We start from the raw sequence: 14,129 nt of genomic DNA on the forward strand, positions 1-14,129 counted from the left end.
ATATTATAATTTGGCTATCCAAAAGTACTAATGTGGTTTGGATTTTTTTTTAAAGCAAGTCTCGAGTTTCCTTGGTTTTGGTGTTTAACCTTTACATACTAAAATGAATTTCTGAAGCAGGAGATGGTGAAAATCAGCTATTGCAAAGAAAGGGGCAAGAATCCTGGTGTTCTAAGGTTTGTGCCTCTGAAATACCTTRTCTTGTATCTTTGAGCTGTCTAGTACTTGCAGAGCTGTTGCTGGACATTCCAGGATGCAGAGTAATATTGTTGCCTCTTTTAGTTTAAAAGTAGTCATTGATTTTTATGGAAGGTAGTTGTTTGTATTGGTTCACAAGTGTGCTGCAAGTGAGTAGCATTGCCTGCAAAAATATATTTGACATCTTCCTGTAATTCTTCTTCTGAGGAGGGCCCTATCTCAAAATCTGTCTTCCCTACCTTTGCTTGCTTCCCGGGGATGCTTCCCTGTATTATTTAATAGTACGTGCTCTACGTGGTCCCATCTGCTCAAGTCCCAGGGCCGTGCTGATTAGACAGGCTTTCTAGCTTGTAGAAGAGCCTGCATCAGGTTTAAAGAGTGTTATCTAAGGCCCAGTGCTGCTGTTCTTGTACATGAACCATCTGTGCAACACAACTCTCCTGACTGCATAATCCCAAGCGGTATTTTTTTATATTGGTAAGGTAGGGTGGGGATGGGTATTTCAATTATGTTATTACTTTTTTGACCCAAGTGATCTGAGGATCCGATTAGTTTTCAGAAACTCACTCGCTGCTGCTGCAGTCAGCTAGCAGTTGCTCCAAACCCTTCATTTCTAACTGCTCTCTGGAACAGATTCCCAGGGCTCATTCAGGTTCCATGTCAAGCTTGCTTTCCGTCTTCTGTCCTGGCTTTGCAGAAACACAGGCTTTCACAAGACAAAAGGGACTAATCTCCCTTCACCCGTGCATGCTTTGTGCATGTCTTTGGTATTGGAGTGGTGATGTGAACATGCTTTGGGCCTTGTTTTAGCTGTCCAGTTCCAGGAAGTGGTTTCGCTGTTTGTTACAACCCTCCTAGATACAGAACAGTAACTACACCAAACCTTAATGCTATATAGTACAATTAAAAACAAGCACTGGAAATTAAGGGAGACTAAGACACAGCTTTCTGCTGTATCGAGTGTGAAGGAAGACTCTGCAGGATGCTCTTAACAAAAGATCAGGAGCCAAGCATTTGCCCTCTGGCTACTGTCCTGAATGTTATTGAATCTTGCTCACTCAGACTTGTAGCCAAGACTYACAGCAGTCCATTTCCTGTCATTTCAGCTTTCCATTAAATCATAAGATTTTTATAAGGTAGGATTATTACCTGTTAGATGCTACCTTTTTTAAAGGAAATGAGCATGATACTCTTGCCAAAAAGTGTCCGCTTCTCTCTCACGGGAGCTAGTGGCAGTTGCTCCATCTCTGAAGCAAATGTGAGCTAGTGCTGCTGCCCAAATGAAACTTGTGCTGGCATCCACGTTGAAGCTGACTTTTTTTTTTTTTTTTAATGCTGTGGGATTTTGGGCTCAGTGTTGCCTTCCCCACCTCTGTGACCTTTTTCCATCTCCTTGTTTTAGTAGTCTGCCAAATCTGATCGTTCTGTGCGAGGGCCGTAAAGGAGATGGGGAGGCTGGGGGGGGACACGCAGGGGACGTGTGAGGACACTCACTCCTCCTTCCAGCGCCAGACCTCGCACAGGAAGGGCTCGCTGTGGGGCCATGGGTGGGCCATAAGGGATGGGGAGACACGTGGGGGACGGGAGGGACACTCACTCCTCCGCATTGTCTTTCCAAAAGTTGCAAAGATACTTGAAGAAAATCCATTTGATTTTTCTTTTCTAGAGCGGTTCGTATCCTTTTAAGTACCATGTTTGGGCTGGATTTTTATGGTGACTTTTAAATATTTTGAGTTGGAGTGAAGCAGTTTGGTAATGATGAATCTCCTCTCTTCTTCCCTATTGAGTGAGAAAAAGAAAACCTGAAAACTACTCTGAATTTTCAGCCCATCTTTCTTTGTGTGGAGTTCAACATAATTTTTAAGCACTCTTATTCCCTTTCCATTGACTGTTGTATGCACAGTCCCTGCATACCTGACTTAATCAGAGTTTAGCTTTAGAAGGTAAAAAGAGAGGACATTACTGTATAGCAATTGTATAGCAATTTAATTTACACTGTGGCAACAACTATTTATAGGCTTTAAATAATTGCAATGCCAATTTAAGTTGCCCTGTTCCACTTCTTTAGATACTAGCAATTGCAAGAGATGATAAACTCTCTCTCTACAGGAGGGTGAATTAATAGGTGTCCCAGTAGGCCTGGAAGGGGCAGGATTTGATTGCATTCCTCAAACWCTTAACACCTCAGGCTCTAAAATTAGATAGTAAAGAAAATCTGTGAAAGAGCACATGGACTTGCAAGAAAAGCCCTAGCTGATAATGAAGGGCTCCAGGGAAAATGCATTTTGGTGGTGGTGGGGGGGGGCAGGGCGTTAAACTTCAGTAGCTGCAGGATCCTGTTTGGAGTAAATATTAATATATTAAAAAAAAAAAATTAAATCAAGCATTCGTGGTCTCTACCTCTCAGCATGTTCTTACTTCCAGTAAATATACACAGAAGTTAGTATTACTAGGAAAGAACCTGGTTCAGTGATAGTTTAGGAATACCACGTTACTAGCTACTAATATTTTTATATTTAAAAAAAGTCCTCATGTGCTTTATCACTATGTAGGTGAATCTGCTGGTCCACAAGGGCACATTTGCTTTGTGAGTAGTATATGGAGAGTGGTTTGACCCAAACTCCAAATGGCCATATCTACAGGCTGGTGTTATTGAGTCCAATAGTAGTGAGAAGGAAATAGCTTCATTGGCTGCCTCTAAATTGTACAGCATAGTGCAGTAGTAGAGGGACCAATTTCCTGTGAATACAGATAGGAGACACCTAAGTGCTGGTTGATGACCAGAGTTAAAGCAGCTGCACTGGTGCATGTACCCCCTGTGTATTAAAAGGTTGAATGTTTACTACCTTTCATTAGTGAAATATRTACATCTTGGAATCTTATCTGCCCTCTTCAGGCTTCTTCTGGAAGGATCTTTGACAGTAAAGTGTCTTGTGGTGTGCATGTCTGAGCCTGCAACGCAGGARAACCTTTAATGCTCAGAGCTTCTTCTGTTCAGTGTTAGGGGAAAAGATAAGTGATGTTTAGTGGGTCTATTTTTCTTGAACATCTTGGTTTAAATAAAGCTAATGAATTAGCAAAATAACTTTTCACAAAAATACGTTAACARAATAATCCATGCCAAACCTGCAATGTGTTCTTGATGCATGTGATCCTCAATGCATGTCTCTTATGTGCAGTAGTTTGGTACTTGCACATATGTAGCAACAAACAGGTGAGCWTGTGGAGTTAGTCATAACTGAAAGAAATAATCAGTTTATGCACTTCAAGAAAATGGAGCAGTGCAGCCTTCAAGCTTCTGGTCTTGCTCTGGTCCTAAGCACTTGCCCTCTGGGTGCCCACTGAAGCCTTGGCTCTTGTCGGGGACAGGAACAGAAACAAAAATCTGTATCACTTTCTGCAGTGAACTTGAAATTTGGACACTTGTGTAGCGAGAGCCAAGGAATATTAATAATATCTGTTGTTTAAACCACTGATTAATCTTTAGATGTTTTGGTTTTGACCAGTACTGATCTGGCTTGCATTTAAACTAGTGACCTTGGTTTGAAAGTCACCTTGTCCTTTKGATAGTCTTTTGAGTTGGCCTCTGTCCCTTCTTGAGTCTCTTTCTTTATACACTTGACAAGTCATTTTTGTGGTAGAAAACCTAATTCCTATTTTGTATGACTATGCACATTGTATTAAATGAAAGCTGTGTGCGTCCCCTTCATTGATCTTGAATGAGTCCTTGCTCCTCTTTTAATCTGACAGTTTGTAGCTCAGTTTTCAGTGGTGGTCTTACCTTCATTTTGGGAGGGTTGGGAAACAGGGAGATKGTGGTATGGGCTCAACAATGCAGATTCCCTCCTTCTCCTAGTTTTTCAAATCTGTGCCAAGTTTGCGTTCATGAGATTTACACCTTTCTCTGTGCATTTGCTGCTACTAGAAGTGCCTGCATAATCACAGATGGGCCTTAAGACACACAACTCTAGTGCTCTGGCAAGAGGATGAAGAAGGTTTTGAACCTTCCCAACTTTTTTCCTTTGAGCTCTTCCTTAGAGCTCTTGAGCTCTTCCTAAGATTCCTTAGAGAATGCTCTAGCCATCCCTCATACTTAAATCCTTGCAGAGAAATACTATGTGATAACTAGGAAGCAATGGTACGTAAGTACTTTTTGGCGATAGAAGAGAAGAGATGAACAAAYGGAGGAGCACTGGGAAATGAGGAGGCCCATGAGTGCAAAAGAAATGATATCACTGATCACAGTCTTCTAGTTTTGAAACGCCAGATAAACCCTCTTCATCTTTAAGGTGAAATATCCTTGTTGTTTTGGAAAGGATTCAAGGGTAAAATAAACCATTCATCCCTTTGTCTTGCTTTTCTGATCATTCTGGAGAGATGAACACTTCCTTCTGCTGGAGGTCATACCCTCAAAGCTCTCTAAGATGACAAGGTAAGGAGAATCAGGCAAGGCAACAAAGGTTTCTTCTAAATGGTAAAACCTCCAAATGATTTGATCTGCAAAGGACAAATTTGCAGGGGGTCTTCCAATTGGGTCAATCCTGTGCAGAAATGCTCCTAGGAGGAGAATTGGTGCTAAACTATTTTTAATACATGTAACTTAACCAGCGTGGTGATAGTAATCTCAAAAAATTAACCAGGCATGGCCATAATGTGTTCTGTGTGAGAAGACTTAGCCAGAACTGAAGGAAACTCCCTTCTTGGTCGTTCCTTTTACTACATGATCCCTGCGAACTCTGTTTCCATTCCCTCAGGAAAGGAAGATGGGAGCAAACAACATGTGACAAATGTTAGTCATGTCACTTAATGCAGAACTGGAAAGCACTTAGATACTGCTGTAATAAGCACGATATGAGGACCTGAGTGGAGTAGACTTGACTTGTAATTAAGCTCTCTGAGGTGCTGATACTGATTTCAGTTATACTTTCACTATGAAAAATATAAGGACGCTTTGATGAATAAGGCATGCAGCTGCTATAGTTGACTTTAGCATCATGCTTGTAGGTGTTTCATTTCTCATGCAGGCCAGTAGTTATAGTGCTACTTTTTTTAGAGCTGACAACTGTAATTAAAGGATAAGTGCAGATTTAACTTCCTTGCTAAAGAAAAACTAGATGTTTTCTCACCCTGCTTCTGGCTTGTTAATTCTGAAGCTGTGTGGTGGGTTGTCTTCCCTATCCCAAACACGGACATCTGTGYACATCCTGCAGCTACAAAGACCTGCTGAATCCTAGCACTGCTTTTTGTTGCCTCTTGGTGCCTTTTGCTTTTATATTAGGAACTTTGTTTGGATGAACGCTGGGCAAAAGCTGAGGAAACTGTTGGTATATCATGATACTGCTGGAGGCCCACAGGTTAAATCCAGCTTGCAAGGTGCCCCCTGTGTCTCTGTGCGTGCCTTTCTTTCAGAGGGAGATTGGGCAAACCCTTTTGGGCAGCACATGTTGTCTTTAGACCTGATTACATCTATCTTCATCTTTCTACTGGTGGTGAAGGGGACTGTGGGGAACCCATTTTCTTAAATGTATGTGCCTGGCCAGGCTCAAGGCTGGAAACAGCTTCTGCTATACGATGTAGCCCGCGAAAGGATGACTCTAAAGCTGCTGTCGGGTTTCTGTGGCTGCATGCATTGAATTGGTGTGGAAGTGGAGAATCTGGGCTTCATTTTGCATGTGTCCCTTCTTTTTGGTGCTGTAAGTCCAAAGTATAATTGCTATAATGAATGGGGGAAGCAGAGCTTTCTTTCCTCAGACCGTTCACCATTAACAATACCGTTTCTGAAGAAACAGTGGTAAAAACACAGATTTGTTGCCGTTCTCATACGAGTAAGCGTGCGTGTCGGTGTAGTGCCTTTTGGGCTTTGCGTGATGGAAAAAATTCAGAGGCATTTTGTGAGAAGCAGGAGCATTAATAATTGCATTCTGGTTAATCATCGTAGAAAGATCGTGATTGCTGGGAGCTGACGCTTTGCAACATCCGCTGGAGTTAATAATTCATTGCTGGACTGTGTCAAGGGGTGCTTTTAAATCAGGTCCCTTCGTGGATTCAGGACCTCTCTGAGCCATCGGTAGAAGACGGAAGAAATGAAAGATGGACCTGCTGTTTGACAGTCACTTGATTTGGGCTTCTGTTAGGTTAGATTCTTTGTCCCCACACTTGCCTGTGCCTTATAATGCAAGGAGCTTTTTGTGAAATTATGGTAACAAATTCAGTAGCTAAAGAAAATACACCAGAATGAAGGTGTGAATGTCAGTGACTGTACAATTCTGGTTTCGCAGACTGCAGAGTTGAGAGGATTTTGCCTGCCATGGTGCTGCCATGGTGCTGAGGTGACAGTTGTGTGTGTGGTTTGTTTTTACAAAAGACCTATTTTACTATATAGTTGAGTTGATTTCCAAAGTGCAGTGCGTAACCTCCCAGGGAGAGTGTGCTTTTAGGAGCGATTTGAATTTGGTCATGTCGGTGCTTGCAGTCATCTGCAAGAGGGATTGACATTCAGGGCTTGAATATGAAAAGGGGTTAGCATTCTGAATTAAAAATTAACATGTTCTCTGCATAATTACAGACTTACAACATGCGCTAATGTTGTACAAAAGAGGGCTTCCCAGGCAGGGTTTAATGGCCCGAAAGCCGGAGCCATCGCTTCTTTTCCCCCTCTCCTTTTAAATTGGCATCGGCGTGTTTAACACTCCTTGAATTCTGCAGCAAAATAGCTGTTTAGCTTACAGGATTTTTTTTTTTTTTAAGGTGATTATTCTTTTTAGTGCTAAAGATGGCAAGTGGTTTGAATATTCATGGAACATTATAATTTTGAAAATAATCTCCTAGTAGGTATTTAACAATGGCTCTGGGTAAATGGACACTTGTTGCGCTTTGTTTAAACGATTACATCTCAATTATCGCTCGATGGTGAGAGCATGGGTAATACCCGCGGCCCTTTGTTAAAAGGGCTCTAATTAAAACTGGTTCCTGCTCTCGCCTCTTGGATAAATATGGACGTGAGGCAGTTCAGTGACATTCTGTCAAACTGCCGAATGGGGAGCAAGTTCCCTATTCAGGCTGACAAGTGATACCGTTAATTGGGGTGCGGGGGGTGCGCGGCAGGAACGGCACCGCCGGGCCTGGCGCTTAATCCTCGCCGTTTGGCTGCGAGGGGAGGCTTCCCCCTCCTTTCCGCTGCCTGTGGCTGTCGGTCTCCTAATTTTATRGGGTTTATATTTCTCCTTTCCCCCCACCCCGTGTGCTTGCTCATAAAAAGCAGGGCACCTTGGCTGGTGCTGCTGAGGGTCTCTCCMCCCTGCTATCTGTGTTTACATCCTGCCTCTTGCTCAGTGCAAAACGAGCCCTAGAAAGCTGTTTGAAACTTGGGTTGCCTTGGAGCTCCGAGATAAGCCAGTGGCTCCCAGCGTGATGGAGTTTGTGGGGCTCTGCCCTGTGAGCAGAGGGCACTCTGATTGCGCCGGTGTTAACCACTGAGTGCAGTAATACTGCAACGCTGGGTCTGTAACGCTCGGTAACGCTGAGTGTTACTGGGAGCTGGTCACATCCCAATTCTAGTTTTTGCTTTAACTTTGGCTAAATTGCTTGCGTTCTTTTTGTCCGTGAAGCTTAGCCCTTTTCCGCTAAATCCGAATTTCCCACTGGAGAGGCCAGGAGCATAATATGCTCAGCTCTGACTCTGCTCCGTGCTAATTGCACACAAGTACAACTGTGTTGTCGTGGAAGGATGCATCAGCTTGGATTTTTCTCTCTATTCTCTTCGCCCCCAATCTGCTTGTGGTGGTTTCCTGAAGCCTCTGGCCCCTCTTGCTGGGTGCCTCCAAACGGAGAGGATGAGCGTGCAGAGTCGAAAGCGCAGGCAGCGCGCCGGCGATGACAGCCCTCGTTCTGAAGAGACCTAGCGTGTCATTAGTACCGGCTAATCACCCGGCCAGCCTTGCGGCGAAAGGGAGGAAGATGATGCTTTAAGGCGCTCTCCAGACCCAGTATGACAGTGCAGTATTTGGCACTGCTGCTGCTACAGTGCTGGGTTTGCAGAGGAGGAGGATTTTCAGGAAAGAGCTACCTCTCGCTGTTGTAGCTCACTGCCAGCAGTCTTTTTATTTTTGCTGGCTAATGCTTGTCGATGATAGCAGGCATAGCAGCTGTAAAACTTCAAAAAGGAGCCAGCGCAAGAGCGGCTCTAGGGCTGCTTTTCATGTTCCTCCCCACTGCCGCCCAGTGCAGGGCCCTCTGAAATGGAAGAAAGGGGGAAGAGATCACAGTGACCACATGTTAGGGTGTTTTAAGGGATTTTCTTGAATTTTAGATAAGAGGTGATAGCATCTTTGATTTTGTACTTACAGTGAAGGAAAACCTCCTTTCCCCCCACAGATGTAGCTAGGCATCTGAGAGGGAAAGAGGCTTTTGTGGGGAACGTAGGGGGAAAACAGATACGCAGAAATGGAGCTGGGGAGCRAGGCGGATGCAAAGCACGAGGGGTCCGTATGCTGTCAGGATCGGAAAAGTCTGCTTAAATTCCATGGGATCTCTTGCCTCGAGTTAAAATGACTTTGTGTAAGAATTAAAAAAAAAAATCTTAAACCCAACATCCTTCAAGACTGAATAGCTAAAGCTGACTGTTGTCAGTTAAAAAGCCTAGCTAGAGATGTAGATCATGCAAACTACTCCAGTGCATGTAGCACAATTAAAAAGAAATCATTAAAAAAAAAAAAAAAGTTTTGTGCTCTCTCTCTGGTTTATCTTTCTCTTAGACATAAAATGCATTCTACTAGGAAGTAAAATGTTTATAGCTCTCATTACCCGGTAACCCTGAACAGTAGTTTTCTGCCTTTTCCCAAAGCCACATTTGAACGCAGAAGTGATTGGTAAGTGTACTGACTGCACACTTTACCATATAGATTGCCCATGCAATAAATAACAATTTTGAGATTTTTAGCTTGGTCCCATTCAGTGCCTTTAACACTAACAGCCRTTTGGGGTGAATAGCTTCTGGCCCCATCCCTCAAAGCTTTTGCTTTAAGCTATCTGCAGACAAGGGACGGCAGTGTTGCGCTGAGCCACGTTATGAAAGCTTTCCCTGCAATGTTGTGAGCAGGGAATGAAATACTTAAAATAYATATCTGTAACTATGCTGATCTGTAGCACTTGGCTGTGCAGTTGGGAGTAGCTTCTGCGCTCGGTTACCTGGCAGGGAAGTAACAGAGAACAAGCTGCTATTTGTAAATGTGGCATCTTCAAAAGTTCAGCTCCTGAAATCCCTGAAGAAGGCTGTAGCCTGTCCCAGTGACCTTCCTGTCCAGGTAATGTCCTTCATCTGTTTTTAAGTTCGCTTAGAAAGCAAARCTCTGTGGAGCCCCTGCGCTCTTGGCTCCATACGATTAATGATGGGTAGTGCACACTAGAGGTAGCAGGTGAGGATGTAGGTGGGGAAACAGTCCGAAACCACCACATCGGAGCACTTTGTGCGAGGCAAGAGCGGCAGAGCTTTGCGCTGTGATCCTCTTCCTGCCCTCCGAGGTGAGGATGGGTGCAAGAACGCTGCTGGGCATCGGCACCCGAGTGTAGGAGGGATGCCCGAGGTGGATTATTCCCGCGAATATGCTCTCCCTCTTCCAAAACAGACTCTACTTGCATCTTAGGTGTAGCTGGTGGTAATCAGTGTTTTTCCCTGAAATGCAACCRAGATATTCTCCCTTTAATCTGATGTTTTGGGACCTGTTTTGAGGCTCCTGGTACAGGAGTCAGGATTCAGGTACAATGTTTAGGTGATCAGAAATGACGAAGGTTTGCTCCATGCAGTGGTTGAAGAAAATCTCCCCTAGGATYGTTCTAGTCCCAGGAGTCTGAGGCAAAGCTCAAGTTTGCGACTTGCAATGTCAAAAAGAGCCCTCTGCCTTGTGAAACTCCAACTGTGAAAGGTCCCAGTGTCCCTTGGAAATAGATAAGCCCAAGTTGTAAAATACGACCTACAAATGTGAAACAGTGGTAAAAAGAATTGCACCCAAACCAGACAGTAGAACGTTAATTCAGACACCCAGCTTTTTTCTYTATGTAAAATATTCTGCACCATTTTATTGGTACTTCATGTCCAACTGATGCTCCTGCAGTGTTGTTTTAAGTTAATTAAAACAAAAAAGGCAGTAATGAGTTGCGTGGGTACTGGTGGTGATGCAGCAGATACGTCAGTRTTAATACACAGTAAAATGCTATTTGGATGGCTTTTTGTGCTTCGGTGGATAAAATGCGGACACCCCAAACCTGGCCTGGTTTTGTGTGTGTGCRCGTGTGTGCAAATACAGACCCYTCGTTCGAGAAGCAGAATTTCTGCATCGTGAAACGCGGGGCTCTTACAGCAGGGCTATCGTTCCAAGTTTGAAAAGGAAACACTATTAAATTTGGGAGTGTCACCAGCAGTTTGAGAGTGGAGGGAGCTGTGTTGGCACTGTGGGTTAAATGTGCAGTTCGAACTGGTGGAAGTAACCATCTGATAACGTTGCGCTTGCGTTTTGTGAAACGCTTCTACGTGGTTGTATGGTTTGCGTATTAGCAAATGCGTTGCTTATTTCTTTGCTTCTAATTTTTTTTCTTTAAGATGGGGGTGGTCCGTTTCTCGATTTTTCTCTGGCTTTCTGCACTGTAATGATGGCACCATCACCTGACTGCTGGAATGTACTGGCCTGACTTTAATCATCGGGTGACTGGCTCTTAGCATGGTTTCATCTCTGCTGTTCTACATCCCTTTCCGTAATTGCACGATTGCTTGCAGCATTGTTTTTCTATTGGTGACAATGCAAGGCACACGCTGGTATTTTATGTAACCTTATACTTTTGGCTTGATGTTTAAAGTGTATGTGAAAAGGTGGTACTTTACAAATAAAATCCTCTCTAGCTTTAAGGAGCAGATTTTTATCCCTCATGTGCCACCATTTGTAATGAGTCTGCTTTTGTATATATAATGTTGATTAAGCATCAGTGTGGAGCAAGGGGTAGTTGGGCTAAGTGTRTATTAATATCGAGTCTGCATTTCTGTAGTACTGACAGTTTCATTGAGCTCTATATGCCTACAATTAAATGACCCGTTCAAAGCTACAAAAAAAACCTAGCAGTTAACGTAAATAGTATCTGAATCTTTTAACTGCTAAATAASCAAACTCAGTAAAACAGTAATCAAACCTCTTTTTAAAGAACATTGACGCCAATTGCTATGCAGGAAAATTACGTGACTGTACGAGTTGTTGCAACAGCTCTGCAGGTCTAAAATGGCAGAAGCTTTCTGTTGCTGTCTAAAATCAAACTACCGTTTATTTGAGCCTCATGGTATGTGCAAATTCATGCAGCTCGGTTCGGGGACCGGCTTCACGGCCGGTGCTCCGGCCGGTGGCTCCAGCCCTGCATCACGATGCAGCACCTGCGTTTTCCGCGTTAACCGAACATGACAGCCAAAGCGATTATTAACCGTGCAATATGTCGGAAGTCATCAAAAATTCACATCAGAGTAATTGCGGTGGCTCGGGGAAGGGGAAAAAAAATAGTAGTATCTCTCCTCTCGCCGGCACACCGCCCCCCCCCCCCGTCTCACATGGTACAGTCCGTTAACAATAAAATATCCTTCTGTAACCTATAAACTGTTACTCCCATCCCTTCCTGCTCGCAGACCGATGCTTCCCCTAGAATTAGAATAAAGCACCACTGGAGAGGGGGAAAAAAAAAAAAGGTGTGTGTGTATGTATGTGTGTGTGCATATATATATATATATACATACACACGTAGGGTGGTGCTTTATAGGCAGTGGTGTTCAGCTGCGGAAAGCAGCTGCTTTCTTATTGTCTTGCTGGACTCTTCACTGTCTCAGCCATTTCAGGACTTGCAGGTTTTTTTTTCTTGTTTTTGTTTTTTTAAGATGAAAAAACTTGAGCATTAACGCAGAAAGATACAGCTGTGTGAGTCTAAATGCCAGGCAATTGAAGGGTGGCAGTTACAGGCAGCACTGACAGGTTTGTAACTCCTCAATACTGTGATCTACAGGTAGGAACGTCTATATTTAAAAATGTCTAAAATGAAGGTGAAAAAGCTTGCTTTGGATACGAGTGAGAGTTTTCCGTCAGGTGCCTTTTATCCTGCTTTTCCTTTGTGCTGTCGCTGCAGGTCGCTTGCGCTGGCGGGCGAGTAATTAAAGGGGAGAGGTTTGGCGAACTCGTCCTTGGGCTCGCCGAGAAAGTAAAGGCGGAGGAGGGCTCGCGGGGTCCGGGCGGCGGCGCGGGGCTGCGGGGAGGGGGCTGCCCCCCGCCTGCCTCCCTGCCGCTGCCGGGCTCGCTCTCACCTCGAGCAGGCACCCGGCAGCCGAACTTTCCGAATGCCTTTACTCCTGGTTCGCTTCCCTAGGCTACGAAGCGTCTGCRGACGCGTCCTTATTTTCTGTTTGCAATGCTTCTCTGCGGTCTGGTTTCTCGTCGTTCGCTTGCGGCGTGGCGCGGGTAACGGTCTGCTCTGTGCTTCCTCCGTTCCTGCAGACGCGCTTGCGGTTTATTTAGAGGGCGCGTTAAACTTTCCTTAATTTTATTTTGAAGGGAGGATTTCAAATGGGGGCTGAAAATGCAAATAAGACRGTAGTTGCTAATAGAAAATATTTCCACTTTCCCAAATTAAACTTAAGACACTTAAAAAAATTGCTTTTTTATGTTAGTTTCTTAAGATGAAGTGTATTTGCTTAGTCAACTTGACTTTCCAGCCTCCACCCCAGGAGATGTTATGGAAGGGGTTAAGCCRGTAAAACCGTAGTAAAGGGAAGCAGTTGGGGAATTAACATTTATGTGAATTTAGCGGCCTTGACTAGGTGGGTGGGCGGCAGCGGATTTAACGGTCTCGGATCCGCGGACCCGGAGGCGGCGTGGCGACAGAAGCGCGAGGTGGGCTGCTTCCTCCTCCTGTCCTTCTGGCCGCGTTCCTCCGGGCGAAGCAAAGCGGGCGGGTGAAAGGCGCCGTGCTGGGACGGCGCCTGGGCTCTTGCGGCAGGGAGTTGCTAGCGGGGGCTGCCTCGCCGGAGGATAAGGCGGATACGTTCCCCCTTCCGCACCTTTCCCGTTGTTAACAGAGAACGGGAAATACGGGAACGGTGGCAGCGCTCGGCCAAAAAAAAAAAAAAAAAAGAAAAAAGAAAAGAAAGTTGCCCGTTTCAAGCAGGATTACCTGCGCTAAAGGGGGTCTGGCCCCAGAAGCAGCGGAGGGAGAAATCGGGTGGGAAAACGAGACAATGAGGCGTGTGCTGTGCCGGGGTGAAACGCTGGGGAAAGCCGCGCGCTGGCCCCGCGGGGGAGATGCCTCCGTTATCCTCGCCCTTGGTACGGTGTCGCGAATTAGCGTCCTTTGTCTGAAGTGGGTGGGAGCCCGGGTTCAGCCAAGCTCCCTAAATTAATGTATGGAAAACGTCTGAGGCGCYGGTTATAATTATTAGCTGGAGGTCTCTTATAGCCGGGCTTTCTCTGCTATCTGTTGGCAGCATCTGGGGCTGGCATTTCATTTACATTAAAGCCCGAACGCCTCCGTGCCTTGTGAATGAAACGCCCAAGCAAGACATGTATTACTAGAGAGTTCCTTAGCAAGGGTGGAGTACCGTGAGAGGAGAAAAATGGAAACCTTTTGTCTCCGGTGTATCCTTAGCACGGCAGCGTAATGCTCCAAAAAAGTTTAAACCGTAGCTGTGTAATGCAATAAGAGAAGTAAGCTGAAAAGGGGTAAAGTGTTTATGTAAATATGGCATTTATTGCAGCAGAGGATTTTTAACGATGCTTTTYTCTCCAGGCTTCGTAACAGCTAACAGTTTTAAACATAAACTATATAAGTGTAGCAGGCATATTCCAGGCTGCTGGGTTTTTTTGTATTAATGATCACTGTTTAGTAATTCATAAGCGATTTAAATTTAAAGTAACTCT

The 14,129-nt window shown here is 44.6% G+C and overlaps 1 protein-coding gene across 2 annotated transcripts in view; it reads left to right on the top strand.

Moving 5' to 3' along the window:
* Positions 1-14,129, top strand: part of NUP93 (nucleoporin 93) — an 84,726-nt gene that overhangs the window by 26,829 nt on the left and 43,768 nt on the right. Inside the window, exon 1 of one of the 2 annotated variants that reach the window (XM_085301126.1) lies at positions 12,111-12,194. The exons of the other annotated variant lie outside the window; for it this stretch is intronic. The gene's annotated coding sequence lies outside the window, so the exon portion shown is untranslated. Of the gene's footprint in view, positions 1-12,110; positions 12,195-14,129 lie in introns of those variants that run through there. 2 annotated transcript variants of the gene reach the window in all.

This window comes from Rhea americana, unplaced genomic scaffold, assembly GCF_003343005.1.
Source record: "Rhea americana isolate MKP2758 unplaced genomic scaffold, rheAme1 scaffold_172, whole genome shotgun sequence".
In the NCBI taxonomy this organism is placed as follows: Eukaryota; Metazoa; Chordata; class Aves; order Rheiformes; family Rheidae; genus Rhea; species Rhea americana.